The following is a 21,408-nucleotide window of genomic DNA, read 5'->3' as shown; positions in this document are numbered from 1 at the left end:
ATATTTTGTCCCCCAGCCCCCCCCCCCCCCCCCCCCCCCCCCCCCATTTGTCATTAATAACTTCAAGCAGACGCTTCCTATAGCTGCAGATCAGTCTGGCACATTGATCAGGACTAATCTTGGCCCATTCTTCTCTACAAATCTGCTGTAGTTCAGTCAGATTCCTGGGATGTCTGGCATGAATCCCTGTCTTTAGGTCATTCCACAGCATCTCGATCAGGTTCAAGTCTGGACTTTGACTTAGCCACTCCAGAATGCGTATTTTGTTCTTCTAAAACCATTCTGGAGTTGATTTACTTCTGTGTTTGGGACCATTGTCTTGTTGCAGCATCCATCCTCTTTTTAGCTTCAACTGTCTGACTGAAGGCCTCAAGTTTTCCTGCAAAACATCTTGATAAACTTTTGAAGTCATTCTTCCATTAACGATTGTTGTCCAGGCCCTGAGGTAGCAAAACAGCCCCAAATCATGATGCTCCCTCCACCATGCTTCACGGTGGGGAGGAGGTGTTAATGTAAGTGAGCTGTTCCATTTTTCCTCCACATATGACATTGTGTGTTATTCCCAAACAATTCAACTTTGGTTTTTATCAGTCCACAAAATATTTTGCCAAAATCTCTGTGGAGTGTCCAAGTGCCTTTTTGCAAACATTAAACGACCAACAATGTATTTTCTTAGACAGCAGTGGCTTCCTCCGTGGAGTCCTCCCATGAAAACCATTCTTGGCCATAGTTATACGTATTGTTGATGTGTGAGATATTGGACTGTGCCAGTGATTTCTGTGAATCTTTTGCAAACACTTTAGGGTTCTTTTTTTTACGTCTCTGAGTATTCTTCGCTAAACTCTTGACATCATCTTTGGTGGACGGCCACTCCATAGGAGAGAAGCAACAGACCAAACTCTCTCCATTTGTAGACAACTTCTCTGACTGTCGACTGATGAACATCCAGACTTTTAGATGTTTTGTATCCTTTCCCAGCTTTATACAAATCAACAAACCTTGATCGCAGGTCTTCAGAAAACTCTTTTGACCGAGCAATGATGCACATCAGACAATGCTTCTCATCAAGACAAGTCTTACCAGGCGTGTTTTTTATAGTGGGCAGGGCAGCTTTAAACCACTTATCAGTGATTGGGCACACACCTGACTTACATTATTTGGTAAAAATTGGTTTCAATTGCTCTTTAATTTAATTTGCCTTTCCTTAGGCAGAGGGTTCACTTATTTTCTCCCCTTCTGTCATTGTTTGAATGCTATCCTCATTAAAATATGAAAAATTTTAAATGTTTGGGTGGTTTTAGCTAAAATAGACACTGTTTTTACATCTGTGTGATTTTGTCAAAAATCAGATCTTATTTGATGGTGATTTTATGCAGAAATGTAAGCAATTCCAAAAGATTCAGATACTTTTTCACACCACTGTACAATACTTGGTCTGCAACGGATAATCAATTTAAGAATTAATAAAATCAGTCATATTTTTCCCGATTAAATCCATTATTAGAAAACAGTATCGCTTCAACTTGGCAGTGCAGAACACACACAAATATATTGATTATGACTGAGTCAACCATTTGGTCAGACGTCAGAAGAAGCAAAATTGTGCACTCTTGTTCAAAGTAAAGGCAGATGTTTGCAAATACAGTTTGATTAAACAAACATACAATCAGTCTTTCATGGAAGAATACGGAATTTTTGTTAATAACTACTGTTGAGAGGTCGAAATCAAGATTTGAAAAATTATATAGTATTTATTCCTCTTTATAACTCTGGACCCTCATGTGATCTACTCCCTAATTGTGTCTATTGACCAGCCCAGTTAATTACTAAGACCAGGATAGTAATGTCTCAGAGGAGTTCTACTTCATAAGGACTTTTCTTGTCAAATCAAGGTTGACCTTTTCCAAGCAGGCAGTGCAGAGCAGTTCAGAACATAAGGTCAGACAGAGCAATAATCACCAGTCTGCTTTAATAGCTTTTACAGCAGTCATTGCAAAATAGAAATGTGCTTTTTTTTCATTGAAAAAAAAAAAAAAAAAATCATACTGCATATATGTCTGTACTTGTACGTGTGTCCTCCGTTAAGAACATATGCTAGTGCCTGGCAGTTTTAGAGCAATGAAAGTTACTTTTACCTGACTGAAGACAACACCAGATGTTTCAAGAAGACCATAACAAACAATCTTGTGTTGTATTTGCCACCTCAAACAGACTTCCTTAGTTTCACCATGTAAGCTGGCTTCCATGCTTCATTTTTCAAGTCTCAGTACAGAAATCATTAAAAAAAAGCCGACAAAGGGTGTTAATTAAATTTGAAACGATATTCAGATTCCCGAACCAAGCTTCCCAGCAAGATGCAAATTGTTCATGCTCTGTGGCATATGTTTTTGCACTGCAGATGAAATTAACACTTCTTTGAGACCTGCTGCTTGACTTAAGTGAAACCAAATGTACCATCTTTTTAAAAGCTTGTTATATTACACTTTATATATTCTTTACGTCAAACTTTAAGTACGAGTCAGGACCAGAAAGATTTACACTCAGCGTTCTGCTTTGAAAACTATAGTTTTCATTCAGATGGATAATTGCTCTGAGTTGTGTTGTTGCATTTTTCGTATCCACTCACACACCACACTTTGATTTTTAGCTTTTCTTTCAAAACATTTCCTTAGCATCTGAAAAGAACTATTAGACTGTGCATACAATGCACTCATTGCACTTGTGTCAGTGTGAATTGGCCTCCAATGTACATCCAAGTTATTTGGGGGCCTTTTAGTTCACAAAACACATCTAATGAGACTGTCAGCATCAGTAAAATATGCCCTTCAGAGAAACACAAGCCTAACTGAGACAAGATTTACAAAAACATTATGCCATTATGCACTATTTAGCAAACATAAATCGGATATCGTACTTTACTCTGCTGTTGAAACTGAGTTCTGTACAATAAACTCTAGAGTTGGTGCAACAATGAATAACGGACACTGGCTAGCGCTGTACGAAACTAGGGTTAGTCAACCTCACTCGATACACACCTTTAAGACCTGTGCTAGCTTGAATTTGGGAAGGGACCTGAAACTTATTGCTAGTGCACTCAGATAAGCTGGGTTTAGAATTCATGTGCAAACAAAAAAACGTTATCAACTTGTCACTGTAATATATTTAAAAAGCAGTGGAGTTTGTATCCCTGTTACAGTGGGAAGAAAAAAAAAAAAGAAATACGATATGAAACATTCAGATATGCCATGTTTTCTGCACTAAGACAAGACAAGAAACCTGGGGTTTGGGAGAAATTGATAGAAGCAGCATGGGAATGTTAAATCAAACACCTGTCATGAGCTATGTTGTTGTTAATCTTTTGAAATGTGATGATACTGTTTTGTCCATATCATTCTTACAAAGCAGTCTTATCAGTCCGGCTCCTGTTGTGTCGTCCGATCAATTCTGTCTAGTTGTCTCATCAGATTGTATTAAGTTTTTTTGTGTTTGTTTTCATGCACTCTGTCATACTGTAGGTCATGTCTTGTTCTACAATGTGTGTCATGTAGTCTGTGGTGATGAGTCAATTCCCCTGTTATATCTGTTACCGGAATCTTTTTGGGGGGATTTTAATAATTAATGTAATATTTCTTTCCAATTAAAAAGAAAAATCCCCATTTCCATAAATTTTGGTCCGCTTGCCTTTTGAGTATACTATCCATTTTCACTGTTTAGCAGTGACTACTTCAAATAGAATATTTGTTCCGAAACAGAAAATTACATTAATTTTGCAATATACATGAAACTTTCATAGAAACAGTTGACACAGAAACTGACATTGTTTTCAATGCCTGTTCTTTTGGAAGCACAAATGGCGGTTGAGCTGTGTCAGAAATATTCTAGGAAATTTCAAATCCACACCGCAAACTTAACATATGTGCTTATATGTGATGTTTATATGGCGAAATATGATGCAATAACCAACGAGCAAAGGTAGACTTCATTCTAGAAGAGCTGGCTCAGGTGCTAAATGCATGCTCTTTAAATTCTGGTGTAATCGAAATTAAATTAAGAAATCGAAGATTTATGCCTAAAGAAAAAAAAAAGTAAATTGCTTCTGTGTGTTAAATCCAAAGTGGAGAGGAAAAAAAACAATGCCAACTGCTTGATTTGGTGGAGTATTGTCCCTCTGCCCCTGATGTAGTGTCACCACCGCATGCACCTCTTTAAAAAGTCATTACCAAGCTGCTTTGACACCGGAAATCTCTGATGTCATCTGAACATGTGCCAAGAATATCTGATAGATGAGTCATTCAAAATAGCTAAAAAGTCTCTGATAAACACAGGGCTGACTCATACACAGAAATTATGCAAATCCATCTTAAAAGGTAATGTTATTATGAGGATCTGGTGTTTTTTGAAATATTAATTAGCATAGTTCTGATACAACAGCCACTCTTGGGAGACATATTTGGAGAGACCTGAGGGTGTATCAAATTGTCAAAAGCAAATGTGTATTTGAAGGTCTAATGTGAGCATGACACAGATGCTGATGTGACAAAACTGGAGTTAAACACATGCACGCGCACACCCCCACACACACACTCATAAAGAATATATTATAGATGATCGCAGACAGCCATCCACTTCAACCAAGGACCACACTGCAGCGGAACCTGATTAAGGAGACCTTCTCTGTCCTTTATCCACCACACACAGTTAGCAGATCAAAAGGATGCAATGCAAATTAAAGGTTGTGAGGGGAGGGAATAAAGCTGCTAGGAAAATGAGACATGATACGATTGGATATTTCGAAGGAAATTGTATGATAACTTAATTTGGGACATAAAAAAAATTGTTCAATGTGGAAGATGTGTACTATGACTAATGTGATAAAATATAGTGCAGCGACAATATGACAGGAAACTCGGTAAAGGAGATATATAAGTATTTGATGTACAATGGTGACTGAAGTGGAGGGTAATGTCTAATAGTGTTCCTTTAACGATTGTTGGCGTCATTTGTGTAACTGTTAGAGTTCAAGACTCCGGTAGATGGGCAATAAAATGTATTTTATTTCAATTAAGATCACTTCATTTCACGTCTCAAACTGTGTAATGATTCTCAGACTTTAGCCATATAACATCGAGATAGAAGGATTTGATGACAAAACCATACAATGGATAATCTAATTTAGCATCAAATTTGACCAGACTGAAATGCGCTTCAATACAATAAAGGCAATTCAAGCAGGCTGCTGATGATTCTTTCAGGATAAATTGATCTTGAGAGTCTAACAATGATAAATCCATTTGGCCATGACCCCAGTGATCTCTGGGAATTTTCCATAAGCAGGAGAGTAAGAAAAAGTAAGAAAGAGATTAGATGAAGATTAATATATATATGGCGGAAAAAACTCAGGTGACTTGAAGTTCCGCACTGAGACCCTCAATTTGGCCAAATTTTAAAATTGTCCTCTATGTGTGTGTGATACATCATTGGAATGCTTAAAATCTCAATTTTCTGGGTGAAGAAAAATTTTGAACAGGAGGGCATTTAAAAAAAAAATTAATTAATAAATTAATTTTTTAAACAGCAAAACCCTAAATGAAGGTGAGCGCACATGAGAGCATAATTAAAGACGCCATGATTTTAACAAGACATTATCGCGTACTTACCTCTTTTCAATCCAAAAACTCCATGTAGAATGTATCACCGAGTGTAAAGACACAGCTGTGAATTGCCACAGCCGGATTTTGGGGGGATTTTATGGGTGAAACATGATAATACACACAAGGTCGCGATGCAGAAATCGCAGACATCAAGGAGTGGTCGAGATTTCCATTTTCATATATTTACCCTTTTTTAAAGTTTTTTTTTTTAAAATGTTCTTTGTTTGGATCGATTATTTATCATCTAAAATATTGGCGAAATTGCGACAGTAATGCAAAAAATACAATTAAGCTATAGTTATGATGTAGGTATCCGTGACTTTTTTACAGACGCTAATTTGTTCACAAGTTTAAAATATGTGAGTGAATATTTTATTTTTTCAAACTAAATTTTAGACATCAATTAATGATTCTAAGCTAAAAATGACAGACATTTCAAATAATAAATACGATTTCTTACCTTCTTTTTATGGCTATGTTGAAACAAAAGTGGTTGCACGACATCTGTAAACGGGGGTTTCCAGGGTAAAACGGACAAATTAAAAATAGTTCGGGGACTTAATGCGACATGAATCTGCTATGGTAGCATATAGAGATATCGGTCTATCAAACACAACAGTTCTTTTGGCTTAAAATACAGCAGTTTATTTTACAGAGGGGTCCAAGAGCAGACACTGCTTTTTTCAGATAATGTAGATATACATATAAGAGGAAATATAAAAAAAAAAAAATGGAGAAGGAGACACAATGAATAGTCAGGTAAAACTAAGGTATTTTAGTTTTAAAGGAGACCTCGGAGACTTAAAGACTTGTAAGCTCTAATAAGCCACAATTGTTCTCATTTACTAAAATATGTTATTAGAAATATTATTTTTTAGATATTATTAGAATATTAGCACATTTTGGCTGAGCACCGGCTTTGTCATACTCTCATCTCATCCCGTTTATCCTGTTCATTTTGCTTTTGCTGCTCTTTTTTGTGAAATATTGACAGTGCTGTCATGCTCATTAATGTTCCTATCGGGTTCTAATTGAAAGGGTTGAACAGATGACATGTTTATCTCACTAGAGTCATACTCTGGAATCCCGGCAGTGTAACCATGTGAAGTCACTGCTCTGTGACGTCAACAACAATGGCGACCTACTAGTTAAACTAATTTTAAAAATGGTATGAAACCGAAAACATCAAGAGGGGTTTTCGTATCAAAATTATTAAACTCATAATAACGTTTATCTTTTAAGAACTACAAGTCTTTCTATCCTGGATCCCTTTAAAACAACCAGAGTGAGGCATTACAACCATAATGTGGTGTAATGTAGTAAGTGTATGCATATGGCTCCACTTCAGACACATATCGTTATCAAAAACTAATTCAGCATTTACGAGTAAAAGGATGTAATAGAATAGATGCCAGGGAATATTTTTAAAACAAATGTAAATGCAAGTGTTTGAATAATTACCCATCATGCACCACAGCTTGGTTGATACCAGGCCTGGGGACAGATGCCATCAATCAGAAAATGCATGCGTACGGTTCTTGATTGGTTGCTGTCATCTGCATTTATGGGGGTGTAGAATATGGCTGATATGCTTACATTGTTCTTTATGCCCAAGTTAAACAATATGGATTCCATTCTTTCCTTGCTTGCAAAGGTGCATGTTTTGCTGGGAAAAAACATAAATTACGAGCCCAATTCTAAGAAGCACTACGTACACGCGTTCCAGTGCTTGACCTCATAGGGTCAACTTATATTAATCGAATTACAAGTACATGAAAATGATACGTATATTTTTTTAAGTAACGTGCATTTAAAATAAATACGTACAGTATAAAGCTTTAGTTGCATTTTATAAGAACGCAAACGTGATCCTTATGTTATCCTCATCATCAAAGTCCTCGCTTAGAAAATGAAGAGGTGGTGATGATGATGAATTGTGATACGTAGGTGTGTAATTTAAACTTAATGAGTATGACCTCACTCGCATGTGTGTTTGTATGTCTCAAAGTGAGAGACTAAATCAATGCCTCAACACATCTCAACCATTATCACTGCCGTATACTCAAACACCCCAACCTCTCTACTCATTCTGTTATTGTCTTTGTGTGTAAATGAAAACTAAATATGGTCCCGATAGTGACAGTACATTGACTAATGACAGAATGAAGAAGCTCATTATTAAAGGTCTTATCACCTCTCAGCAGAAGCGTTAAATTTCTCAGCGACACACACGCAGTAATGCCTAATGTCATATTATGCATTTGACATCATAATCTACATCATAGAGGTAGCACTCTCTTTGAAAAAGCTACCCAAGGACTTTTGTAGGTCAGGGGCTGTCATGTGGTTTTCTTCATACATACACAAATTGATGTTGTTTTCAACTGAAATGCAAGAAATCAGAAATGGCAAGAGTGGCGTAGTATTAGCCTAAGAATCTGAAAATAATGTTTTCGACTAAAACTATGTATATTTAATAAGACCACTTTCTTTTTTGTTTGAAACACGATTGAAGAGATGTGAAACATGACATAATTTATTAGTCTATGAAACAATAGATGCAAAGTGAAGGCAGTACTTGTGCGCAGAGAAAAAACATCCAAGTGAACCACTGCTATGGCACAACTACGCTGGACAGCATGGCCCTGCACAATATGACACTGACCTCGAATAGAAGAAAAGCCTTTTTCACGCAAAGCTAATCAGGCCCCAGTGTGCCGTGAAGGCCTTCAAAGCCTTCTATGCTGGCTGAAGCATTTCACCAACCTACATTTGATGGTTTTGTTTAGTCCAATCAGATTTCAGCTTCTATGTTGTTGCTAAATGTCAATGCAAATATCTTGACTAGCAATTTCTGGCTGATACCAATTAGACATACGCTCATGTAATGGAAACGCTCTTGCACTGCCCCCACAAATAACACACCGTACTTGGGGGGACATAGCCTTCTCCGTTGCTGCCCGTTCCCTTCGGAACTCACTCCCTAAACCTATCCGCACCTGTTCTGATCTTCCTACATTCAAAAATTGTTAAAATGTACATTATTAAACTGGCTTTTAAGATAGAATTCTTTTCTCTATTGATTTATACTGCTCACGTTGTATGGGCCTTTTCTTTGTTTCAACTGTAAATAAGTCTGTCGCAATATGCAATAATTCCATTTATCACACGATAAATAAAAATGAAGGCGGTAATTTTTCCGCTGCAATTTATCAGACATGCTGTTAAAAGTTCGGATTCCTAGTTACCAACTGCGCAAAATGCATCTTCGTTGAAGTTCGTTCCAGGCCCGACAAAAAATAGCCAATCGTTTCCATTATATCCTATTGTTCAACGTATACCGGCCGCATCAGTGCTCCGGTTTGACTGCGGACCATCTCCGGCGTGCCGGTGTTGCTGACGTCTGGGCGCTCCCGTCAGGGGTGACATTTCACGCGGGGCGGCTATTTTTTGGCACAACACAAGATATTTGAGTGGCAAATTAAGAGCGCTGTGCTTCAAACTCGTCCTGTTTATGAAAGTCGATTCTCATATGCTGGTGTTGAGCAGTAATGAGCAGATGTGACTTGTGTGTTGTTTGCTAACTTTTTTTAATGCGGGCACACACTAGATATCATGAAATAGCAAACTACATGTGCTTCGTCCCATGCCATTGGCTACGTGAGCCCAGAGTGATTATGGGACACGTAGTCCATATACTACATCGATGAATTATAAACCACCATGACCGAATGGAAGTTAAGAAGGCCATATCAATCCATACCAGTGACTATAGATGATGCTGCAATTATAGTTAATTCAGTACGTGACACAGATGGATTCGGACCACAAATAGGATGTCTTGCTCATGTAGTAAACCTAGCTGCTAAGAGAGCTGTAGCAATCAACAGTGTTCCCCGCCGCACTTTACAAACAGTAAAGATTGTTCTCAGCACTTTTATACTAAATTTTTTCAGATCAGTAAGAAGTAAGCACATAGATATTATGCACTAAAATGCATCTTGAAATGATGGCAATTTTTGCTCGTTTGCAAAAAAAAAAAAAAAAAACACAGTAATTTTTATTTCAGAGCATTATTGAACCGGATCGAAAATCGTGTCCCCCATATCGAAAATCGTACCGAACCGTGACTTAACTGTATCGTTGCATCCCTATGGAACACCATTGCAGAAGCTATGAGGGGGAAAATTTTCATTTGCCTAAATGCTTAAGTTATTAAGTGCAATTTTCAAAAGTTCATTTTTTTTTCTTGATAAACACATTCTATTTATTCTGTGTTTCTGTGCGGTATTACTATTGTTGTCTTTTACTGAAGAGGCATGGTCTATTGTTTTTAGTTGTGATTTCTTAATGCGTTTAAATGGGTGTACTTGATCTATTAATATATACTGTATTCTCACTGTGTTATTGTAAATTGGTTTAAAAAAAATTTGGGGGGGGGGCGCAATGATATCGCACATTGCAATAATTTATGAGATAAATTATCGCACACTAAAATTTGTTATCGCGACTGGCCTAACTGTAAAGCGTCTTTGAGCATTGGTAAAAGCACTCTATATTATAATTGAAATTGCTGTATTTTTTGTACCAATCTGCACTTATCAGATTTCAGGATGAATCAGCAGGGCCTTCTAGAAGGATAAGGTGATGCCCAATGTTTCCTACTGACGAGAGAAGTGCCAGTGTAGGAATGCCAACACAAAATATAAACAATAAGATACAGAAAAAAACAGAAAAATACAGCAATATATTCAAGAAGCTGAAAAACTTAATCAGTATTACCGTAATTTCCCGAATATAACGCACACCCAAAATTTACCTGTAAAATCTAGGGAAAATTCTTGTACTCGTGTTTAAAGCACAATGCTAATTTTAGCACCATTTTCTGTGATAAAATTGCTGACAGGATAATAATTTTCACAAAGTAAGCGGTCAACATTTTGTTACTGGCATCTCCAAGGGGCCGCGCTGTCTCATTTGAGACGCGGAAGAAGCGGGCGAGCGAAAGGGGAGCAAGAGAGCAGGTGTTGCAGAGAATTGCGCGGAGGCGTGGTGTTAATCGGTTGTCCCCCACTGGTTTCATTTTTTTGTTACAAAGTATCCAGCAAAGCCAAATACACTTCACCACCTTCCTGAAGGAAGCACCGGACGAACCTACGACGAACGAGGCACGTAAATAGCTAGTCCACTCACGACCACGGTCCGGAGTTGAAAGCACCGCAACTTTCCAAAACTGTGGATTGGTAACAATTTATACAAAAAGGATCACCTTTTCCGTTCTATTCAAAACAACACGGCTGTGCCAATAAGCCGGCATGTTGCGATAAAAAAAATGAATAGTACAACAAAAGCATTTTAATTTTATTAGATGTGAAAAATATCATGAAAAACACTAATTTACAACATGAAAGATGATTATTATATCACTGTCGTTTGTAAAACGTTCAACCTAACTATTGTGAAGCATTTAAAAATCCTTAAAAGGACTTTGCATGTATCAATGCTAATTTCGTGAGTTTTTTTGTTCATTGTGACTCTCAGAAAGACCAATAGGAAAAGATGATGCATCACTTGGCAGTTTCAACATCCTAACACTTTTCCTAAGTGCTCAATGGAATTTTGTGCAAGACAGCTGGGAGGAGCATAAGAGTGCTACAATAATCGCAGATACGAGCAAGATAATTAACTTAATCTCCATGGATGCGAGTCGCCTAAAGCCTTGGTACTGGAAATAGTGTGTTCCGATCCTTGGTGTCAATGAGGCCAGCAGGAGTAAGGTGAGAGTGATTTAAACCAACTAATTAGATTCTCTGACTACACATGCATAAAGTACATCGCATAGAAAACTCATTCCCAATTGCTCATCTAATGCTGAGCCTTCTCATATTTGGCTTCATGAGTGTTTCTTGGGTATTTCTCTTGATTTTCTCTTTCTGCACTTGAGCGACAGATAAATTCTCCATCTGTCCATCAATCTACTCCATTATCTGGCCTTCCAGCTGTCAATGTTTACGAAGTGTCAAAGAAAAAAAAAAGTGACTTCAAGTGGTGCAGCTGACGGGTGAAGACTGTTTTTTCCCCCCATTTATCAAACAAAAGTGACACATATACATGTGGAAGAGTACTTAACTCTTGTACATAAAGTCATTCATAAAATATTAAGAAAGCTGTTGAAGAAATTAGGGAGACAAAAATATGTTACCATAAAATCTCGTCATCTGGTATAGGGCTGATTTCTGCCCCCGAGTCAAATCCAAACAAAGATTATGCATCAAAATGAAATTTTATTAAGTAGTGCCTTGAGATATAAATTTAATTTGTGCCATGATCACATTTATAACTCAAAACCTTTGTACATCACATAGTTTTTTCCTACTAATATGAAAATCGATTTTAGATTGCATGACAATGGATTAATAACTTTGGAGTATTTCCAACTGGCATTCCCATGTCAATTTTAAATTTTATTCGAACACTTGAGTTGTTCATACAATTAAAGATTATATACTGCTTCTAATATTGCAGTAAGGATTCTTTTGGGAGGTAGTGTTAGGGGGAAGACAAAAAGGATTGTTTAACAACTATATAACTCAATTTGTTGCCCTTTTATTTCAAGCATAAACCATCACCCTGAGGAACACATTTTGTCGTGAAGCTCGCAGAAAATCACTTCAGTGATATGCAAATGCTATTAGTATCAAACCGGCACATCCAGTTTCTAAGCTGTCAGTTTCATCCATTTCTTGGATGGGAGTGATGATATTAAAGGGATGACGTGACAGCTGCATGGTGAGCATTCCCAATTCCCATCAGGCTCCCTGCAGGATCTTTTCACAATAGATCAAGTCCAAACTTAGTCTCACCTTCAGGGCTCAGTCCAAATGCTGCTCTAAATTCCAGAATGACACAGTTATGAGATTTGGGACTTTGTATGCTCAATTTCTAATATGATGAAGTTCATCAGGGAAGCACAAAAAGCTTCTTGAAAATTGCATTAAATATTCACAGTTTGAAAAAACAATGAAAAACGTTTTATGAGTTGTAATAAAAGAGAGCATCTTTATAATTTGCATAGACATTTTTGTTCACTACCCAATTTAATTCCCGTCTTCGTCTAAGGAGGGTTTTTTATTCAATCAAAATGTTTTAACTGACATCACTCATTACCACACATATTCAATCTTTAATGATTAAAAGGGCCTGAAAAATATTGTACAAAATTGCTTGAACCATTCTGAACGACAAATGGATGAAAGTGTGATGTACTTCTATTAAAAATGAGTGTTCCATTTGCTTTTAAATTCACTTAACATAATGGTTGATTCTCTATGCTGTTGTGTGAGTGCAAGAAAGAGGTGCATTAACTATTATCACTGCCTTTTGTTATTTCTATTAAGTTGTTACTCTCCTTTATAAATTGACTACATTTGACCAGAATGTTTTTAATGAAATCCCAATACCACTTGCTTAAACTAATAAGACACAAACCTCAAATGAGCTGCATCAGAAAAAGAAATTACAAACGAGACTATTTCAAATGAAAATGCAATCCCAAGTCAAAGTATGTTGACTTTTTTTCTCTTTTATCAAATGACAACACAGTTTTACGAAAACGAAATTGAACTTTACTGGTACAGGTTTTACTTGTAAGCTATGTGTGTCACGCAAAGTTTGGTGCAACTTCGCTGGCTGGAAGAGAAGGTAAACTTTGTCATGGCTCCATAGTAGTGGCACACAGACATAGTCCTTTGAGCTGCTGGCCTCCAACCAGGTTCTCTGTTGTCTTTACAGCTAGGCCAAACCTGGCTGGAGTGTAATGGAGCCAAACTCAATCAGAAACTGGCTGAAGTCAACCAGAAAATGGCTATTCTCTCTGTCTTGTACTATTTCTGAATACTATTTTGGTTAATTGAGATGGTAACTCATGTGCTTCTTGTTCCATATTTCATCAAGTTATGCTCATATCCCCTGTTAAATCCCATGAAATTACTCACACTTCAATTTTCAGTCTGTTTAGTGTATGGGCCTACCTGTTATCAACAAACTAAATCATAGTTTTTTTTTTTTTTTTTTTTTTTTTAAATTTAACGTTTTATTAATGAAATAAACTAAGCCCACACACTTTATTTTGTTTTTATCAATACAGCTGCAGTTAAAAGTATTGAATTAGGGTACTGGGTTAATTACTGTATTAGTTATGTTGTTTCTATCCACTGTCTCGTTTCCTGTTGGCTTTTCCTATACGTATTGTACTGTGTACTGTTTGTACTGTTCAAATGAACAAAGTAGCACCACATGCAGAATCAGGCAAACAGCCAAAATGAGCATACTGAATGTGTGCTTCTTTGAGTTGTATCCGTGATCTGAAATGTTAAAAACGGAGCCAAAGTGAGCAGATTGCAGATTCGGATGGTATGGGGTCTGAGAGACCACCTGGCATCTTCACCTATAGATCATAAAAATATATATACTGTATAGATACAATATGTATCTTTTTACCTGCAATATTGAGCTATGTAGTTATTGTGTTTCTTATATTTGAATACTTTTAGACATTTTCTATGGAGGCACTCATATGGAAAGTGATTATTCTGATATTAATCCAATTAAGGCTCATTCATTCATTAGTCCTCCAGCGAGGGTCAGGGGGTCCCATCCCTGTGCGATCGACTGATCAAATGAACCAGGGTTTTCCAATGCTGGCGATCTTGTGCCACCTGCTCTGCATCCTCCGGAGTAACTCCATGTTGTTGGAGGTCGCCTTTGACGAAGTTGAGCCACCGGTAGCGATACTTCCCACGTGATCGTGTCCAGCCTGTGGCCTTTGGGTCAAACTGAAGGATGGCTCGTTTCAGATGGTCAGGAGGCAGGTCAGGAGTTCTGTCTAATGGAATCAGCCTTCAGCTAATATTAAAGAGGCCGACACAGTCTGTACATTTAAGATTAGACTAAAACGTTCCTATTTGGCAAAGCTTATGGTCAGGCTAGTTGAAAACAGACTGGACTCACAGTTCAGTCTAAGCTGCCCTAGGAGCTATAATGCTGGGGGAAGCACAGCCACTGAGTCCTATCCCTTGTTTTTCACTCTACCTACCACTTGTATTTACTTTATTTCTCTTTTCTAATTCTAATATCTAGTTGACTAGTCTCTTCATTACTAGTCACCTGGTGTCCTCTTTCCCCCATCCCCTCTGGGGGAGGGGCTACTTTTTCAGCTGCAGCCGCCTGACTATCCTGACCCCTGGCTGGATGGACGTCCTCGTTGCCCCCCCCCACCACCACCCGCCCCCCCGTCTCATCTGGCTAGGTGGCCCCCTCTCATGTTCCCTCACCTCATTGCGTCCCTACAGACTGGAACTCTTTCTGCTAATATCCATCATCAGTCCTGGTGCATCTATAGCCTGTCCGTCCTGGGAGTGGATGTCTCCTGACTGTGGTTCTCCCCAAGGTTTCTCTTTTCCCACTGGGTTTTTGGAGTTTTTCTTTGCCGCCATGGAGGGTCTAAGGATGGGGGATGCCCAGGACATGAACTTATCTCATTCATCTACTGTATCTGACTGTGTATCAAATTGACTCTGTAAAGCCCTCTGAGACAACCTTGTTGTGATATAGGGCTATACAAGTAAAATTGAATTGAAATGAGGCAGACGAAGGACATGGTTGAACCAGCGGGTGTGGCATTGTGCAACCAAGGAAGATGCTTGAGGCTGGTGCCTGTAGGCTCTAAGCACTTCATTGGAAACTCGCTAGGGCTGCCTGATGTTCTCGAGGGTTCTGAGAGCCCTGCTATCAAAGCCATTGATTCGTGTGGCAAGAGTGTGTTTCAGGGGCCAAGTTTCTGAGCCAAAGGAGGATGGCGGAGTTGTAAATCCGTATCTTCGTCTTGCGCGAGATGGTCTGGTGCCGCCGGAGTGGTTTCCAGAGAGACTGCAGGGCGGATGTTGCCAGGGCTCATCTGTGAGTTTGGTTTTAGGTCCCCGTTATCTGTCACCATGGATCCCAGATACATAAAGTCCTTGACCGGCTCTACGATGTCGCTACCGATATGAATGGGAAGTGGATCTGGTCCATCACTGACATACATGAACTTGGTTTTAGTCCAGCTCACTTGGAGGCTGAGCTGTGCCGCCTCCTCACGGTCTCTAATTAAGGCTAAACTTGCAATATGATATTACCATCACGTAACAGAAACAGAAAAAAGTTGGGAAGTAATACAGTATTTTAAAATAGTCCGAGCATAGACATGAGTCTTACTTATGTGCATACACTCTGATTTTTGCAGCATTTTGTGAACTATTGCATATGTTCACTGCACTCGCCAATTCCCAGCTGTCTTTTGTCTGACTTTTGAATTTCTTTTTTCTCCAAATGAGACTTCAACATAATATATCTACAAACACGCACTCACTCTTTGTTAATGATGATGTTCTCTAGGGATTATGACTAAATATGCCACATAAGCGTGAGTGAATATTATGCTCTGTAACAGGAAAAATGGGCTTTATGATGCAACTGGGTTGAAACATATTCCAAAATCCAATAACCCATTTAAGACTGATACAGTCCAGCTGGTCACAAGGTGATACAGTATTTTTCAATTCCACTGCAAAGCTAATGGTGGGAAACAATCTCAGATAGTTGAGTGCAAACTTTTTCTCTGTATATTATGATTATTCTTACAAAGAGTAAAAATATGTGTTTGACACAATTAAAATACGTAGTCATTATCAACAATAGATACCAATTTAAGAAAACCATTCCGTATTTTTCGGACTATAAGTCGCGTTTTTTTCATATTTTGGCTGGGGGTGCGACTTATACTCAGGTGCGACTTATGTGTGGAATTATTAACACATTATGATATAATTTCACATGTTATTTTGGTGTTTTGCAGTGACACTGATGGTTTTGTAAAGTTGTTAGCATGTTCTTATGCTATAGTTATCTAAATAACTCTTATAGCTATGGCCACGTTCGCGTTCTGCCTTTGGCAGTGTATGTTCAATTGTATTATTGACTTTTTTACCTTGAAATGGATGCATTTAGTTTGTGGCGCTTTCACGCCCACGTGAGGGCGCACTCGCACTTGTTTACGTGAAGAAGAGTGCTCACACGCCAGAAGAAGACGGACAGCTACGTAGCTCTGAGTGAGTGAGTGGGCGAGTTAGCGAGAGAGAAAAGACGGCTGCGAACCTACTTTCATTGTTTATGCTTTTAAATTATCTCTACAAAGGCAACGCCTGCGTGTATCATCTTTTCTGTTGTTGTTGTGTGTTTTCCACCCGCGATCGGACACTTAGAGCCAATTGTGTGGTTGTTTGAACGATGTGCTAATGATAGCGAACACATGCTAACCTGTTACTTATTACTGTAATAATACCTAATTATCATTTATTTACGTTGATGCGAACCTGTTTGCTGTCGAGGATCAAATTGATTCAGCAAATCATACGGACGTCCAGCATTGTCTTTTGGGAGTTCGCTGTATAGCCAGGACCGAGCCGTAGCGTAGGACAGTATATTCACATTTCGTTGTTCATACACTGTATACAGTACATTTATTTAGCATGTTGTTCTCTATTGTATTTTTATATTAAATTGCCTTTCAAGATGACATGTCTGTTCTATGTGTTGGATTTTATCAAATAAATTTCCCCCCAAAATTCGACTTATACTCCGGTGCGACTTGTATATGTTTTTTTTCTCTTCGTTGGGCATTTTATGGCTGGATCGACTTATACTCAGGTGCGACTTGTAGTCCGAAAAATACGGTAGTTTATTTTGAAGTCAAATCATTCGCAATCTTAAAGCATAATGCAAAGAGTCAAAGCTGGTCTCATCAGCTCATGCTGACTGGTAATGTTATCAAAACTTTATAATCCAGGTAAGATAAATGAAATAGGAAATCAATAGCAATGGTTACTTTTAACCCATTTAAATCAGATTACATGAACATCGCAGAGGAAAACACATAATAGAGTAATACATTTGGCTGCAAGCATATTTTCATGTTCAACATTCAGCATGTCAATTTTACAGGGGTCAGTACTACATGTTAAGGGAAAATGCAGACATAGATCTAAAGCACTCTGCTATCCAATAATTACCACAGGAACACAAAACTACAAACGTACACACACACACTGCTGTGCTAAATTCTGCCTTCGATGGAAACTGAATTACGTAAAAGAAAGTAATTAACTCAACATTCCCAACCATATTGGCATTAAATGTGTGTGTGTGATTATATTAATTAATTACTTAGCTTGTTAAACAGGCACTGTGCATTTATAAAAGCATGACTGAATCTGAGTATGAATCCATAAAATGGAAAGTCATTTTACAGACATGAATGTTGCATACATTCCTGCGACAATAGCCTCATGTGTATGCATTGAGTGTGTGTCATTACTGATGTGTGCTAATAGATTTTTTTTTTTTTCAACTTTGCTTGGGTGTATTGGGAAATTAGAGTTGCAAAATTAATTGTGTTCGCCCTAAAGGCCTTTTCCAATATTACTTAACATTGCTCAAAGGAAGACCAAGCTGACTACACATTAGAGAATTAGAAAACCTTCCAGTAATATATGACATTAAGATTATAAATTAAGACAAATATGTTACAAATAAATCAATCAAATCGCATCAATATAGATTCTTTTTGTTTTTATTTTGGGTAACCACAAGAGTTTTATCCATATAAGTGGATTAAATGTTGAATAAGCAACGTTGGGTGTCAGATATTTAGTATTACTCACCAGTGTGTGGCAGTTTGCAGTGTGCCTTTCATTACTCGTGCAGCAACCATAAGCAGCTTTCATTTCTGTACATTGTAGTGATGTGAAAATCTCGAGGGTACTTTACACAGGCTGTACACAAACTTCATCCATCACTTTGTATCACTAGATGGAATCAATTCCCAAGGGCTTCATTTTGTGACTAGCACACCTTTGATATGCCGTCTAGATCTGCACACGGCGCGTTACACTGGGTGTTTGTAATTTCGCAAAAGGTGCTTTACACTTCTGCAGGCATGATACATTCTCCTATGTCCGAAGAAAGCATTCCTCATCATGAGGGACATTGTCCTCTGCCAACTCTTACCACCCGGGCCAAGCGATTTCCCCTTTAAAGTAGGCCTGACAATCAACAAGAACGTCTACAAAGGGATCCTGTGCTGTTTGTTTTGTCAGTGTGCTAGAAAAGGTACAAGTTGTGGCAGGACAACTGCTTCAGCATGACAACATGACTGCTCACTGCTCCAAAAACCTGTCAGTTCTTGGAAGAGAAGGACATCACAATGCTAGAGCAACCTCCTTATTTACCCAATCTGAATGTGTTTTATTTTCTCCTTCCATTCATAAATGCATGAAGTTCAGCCAGAAATGGCTGGGGTGGTCTTTCAATTTAAATTCGTAAATACAGTTTGAATTATATCAATTGCTGGACTAGTCCTGGAAAGAAACACCTCATTTGCTTTGCCTATATATAGTGATTAGAGTTGTCCGATAATTACTGTTTAACCGATATCCCGATATTGTCCAACTCCAGAAATCCCATACTGAAATCCAATAAGGCACTTATTTTGCCCTTAATGTGTGTGCGGGCACACAAATAGACCGATAGCGAACAAATCAGGTTCTAAAGAGAAGTGAGACGCTGGAGTAAAGTTAAATTGACTATACTGTGGTTAGAGATGTCCCGATCTGATATTTGGATCGGATCGAACCCCGATATGGGCAAAAATGCGCATCGGTATCGGATCGTCCGACACGGAAAAATTCCGATCCAGACTTCCGATCCAGTTTTTTTTTTTTTTTTTTTTTAAATCTGGTCCGCATTTTACGACACACCTTCAACACACTACATTACCGTCTCCCAAATTACCGAGAGACTTTATCGGTAAATATGTCAGCTGTGTGGAATCATTTCACCTTAAAGGAATACGAAGATGAAGAGGCAGAGTGCAACATATGCCACAATAAAGTCAAGCGTGGTGGCAAAACTGTAAGAAGTTTTAATACAACCAACCTAATCAAGCATTTAGCGAAATACCACCACAATACAATATGAGGAGTATGTAAGAAGACCGAAGACAAAAAGAAAGGTCCTACGCAACTAACACTGGCAGAAACTTTTGCTATGCGTGACAAACTGGCACTCGACAGTCCCAAAGCCCAGGGAATAACAAGAGTCATTGCCGAAGAATTCATTCTGGATGACGAGCCATTATCTCTCATGAGTAAAGACGCACCATCCAACACTTAGAACCACGGTACAACATGCCCAGCCGTCATTACATCCTTGAGCTATTTCGCCATGGAAGCTTCCAGAACGATTCACAAACATCCAAATTCCAATTATTTAAATATGTCAAGTAAAGCGGAACTAATACACAGCGCGGTCTTTGGGACGCAATGAGAAACGGATTGCGCGTCCCGAGAGTATGATGAGAGCATGCTTGTCATAAACCCGGGTAATGCCAATGCTCGACTCACGGCTTTAGCTCAACTCATTCCGCTGGATAAAAAACACAAGAATACCTGACTGCTGCTGACAGCCGCTAGATATCATATGTATATAGAACTAGATGTAAAATGACAGACTTGACGGCGGTAGCAACATTGAAGTATGGACAACTGGATGCGTTAGTAAACAGCTGCCATCTTAAAGCAGGAGACTTCCCTAGGCTGTTGTGAACCTTCCAAGCGAACCTAATTAACTTTTTATCAAAAATACTCCTAAATCGGCTAAATCTTGACTTGAATCTATCTTCAAAACAGTTTTAAAACTTTCACATGTCAAAAGTGGACAGAAGGGAAATCATGGAATAACAGGAGCAATTTTAATAACTTGAACAGTTGATTCGCAAAATTAAATGAATTGAATGTACTTTAAAGCTGCTGATACAGAATGGGAACTTGAGGATTTTATTTACTGTTTTAAAATGTTAACTTTATACTGAAATAGTTGTTTATTTAAACCTGAGAGGCTTTTTATACAATTATTGTAACCAATGCACGAAACATTAAAAGCATCTAATAGCTTGGGGGTTTTGTGGGATTTTCCACTGAGGTTGTTTGTGTGTTTTGCTTTTTTAAGACAGTTTACAATATTATTTGCACATTTTACAGACTGACGATGCCATTTCTCTTTGTTATTTATAATGTTTTGTGTTTGTCACTGAATAAACAGTTCAGTTTGTTGTTACCAACCGTTGTGTGTTATTCAAACTCACCTAATTCAGCTGGCTAGTTGTTATCAAGAGTACTAAAACCCTTTTCAACATGAGTCTGACAACTAAGTAAGGAGGCTAAATAACTTTAAACTTGCTCAGATAGGCCGGTATCGGTACCGGTCAATATCGGTATCGGATCGGAAGTGCAAAACAATATCGGTAAAGGTGGAAAAACACTATATAAGTATAACACCATTTACCATCGGATCGGAAGTGCAAAAACCTGGATCGGGACATCCCTAACTGTGGTCATCTTTCTCTTGACGAGAGCACTGATATTTTTTGTATAATGAAAAACAACAAAGCATTGTTTCAATAATATTAAATAAAGTCACAAATACATCAAAGCATACACCACGTGTCAAGAAGACTACCAACCAGTAGTACGGCTTGCAAGCAATGAAGTAATGTAACCACATTTTACAAATAAATTCAACCAAAACAGAATATACACATCTCTTATATACTACAAAATGCTCATGAATACAAAACAAAGGAAAAATATAACTTACAAGTAAT

At 38.1% G+C, this 21,408-nt stretch overlaps 1 protein-coding gene across 3 annotated transcripts in view; it reads right to left on the bottom strand.

Annotated features, from left to right (window-relative positions):
- il1rapl2 (interleukin 1 receptor accessory protein-like 2) overlaps nucleotides 1–21,408 on the bottom strand; it is a 409,390-nt gene that overhangs the window by 64,478 nt on the left and 323,504 nt on the right. The window lies entirely within an intron of this gene.

Source organism: Corythoichthys intestinalis, chromosome 11 (assembly GCF_030265065.1).
Source record: "Corythoichthys intestinalis isolate RoL2023-P3 chromosome 11, ASM3026506v1, whole genome shotgun sequence".
NCBI lineage: Eukaryota > Metazoa > Chordata > Actinopteri > Syngnathiformes > Syngnathidae > Corythoichthys > Corythoichthys intestinalis.
The sequence above is the reverse complement of the archived record's forward strand: the minus strand, read 5'-3'. Positions and strand labels throughout refer to the sequence as shown.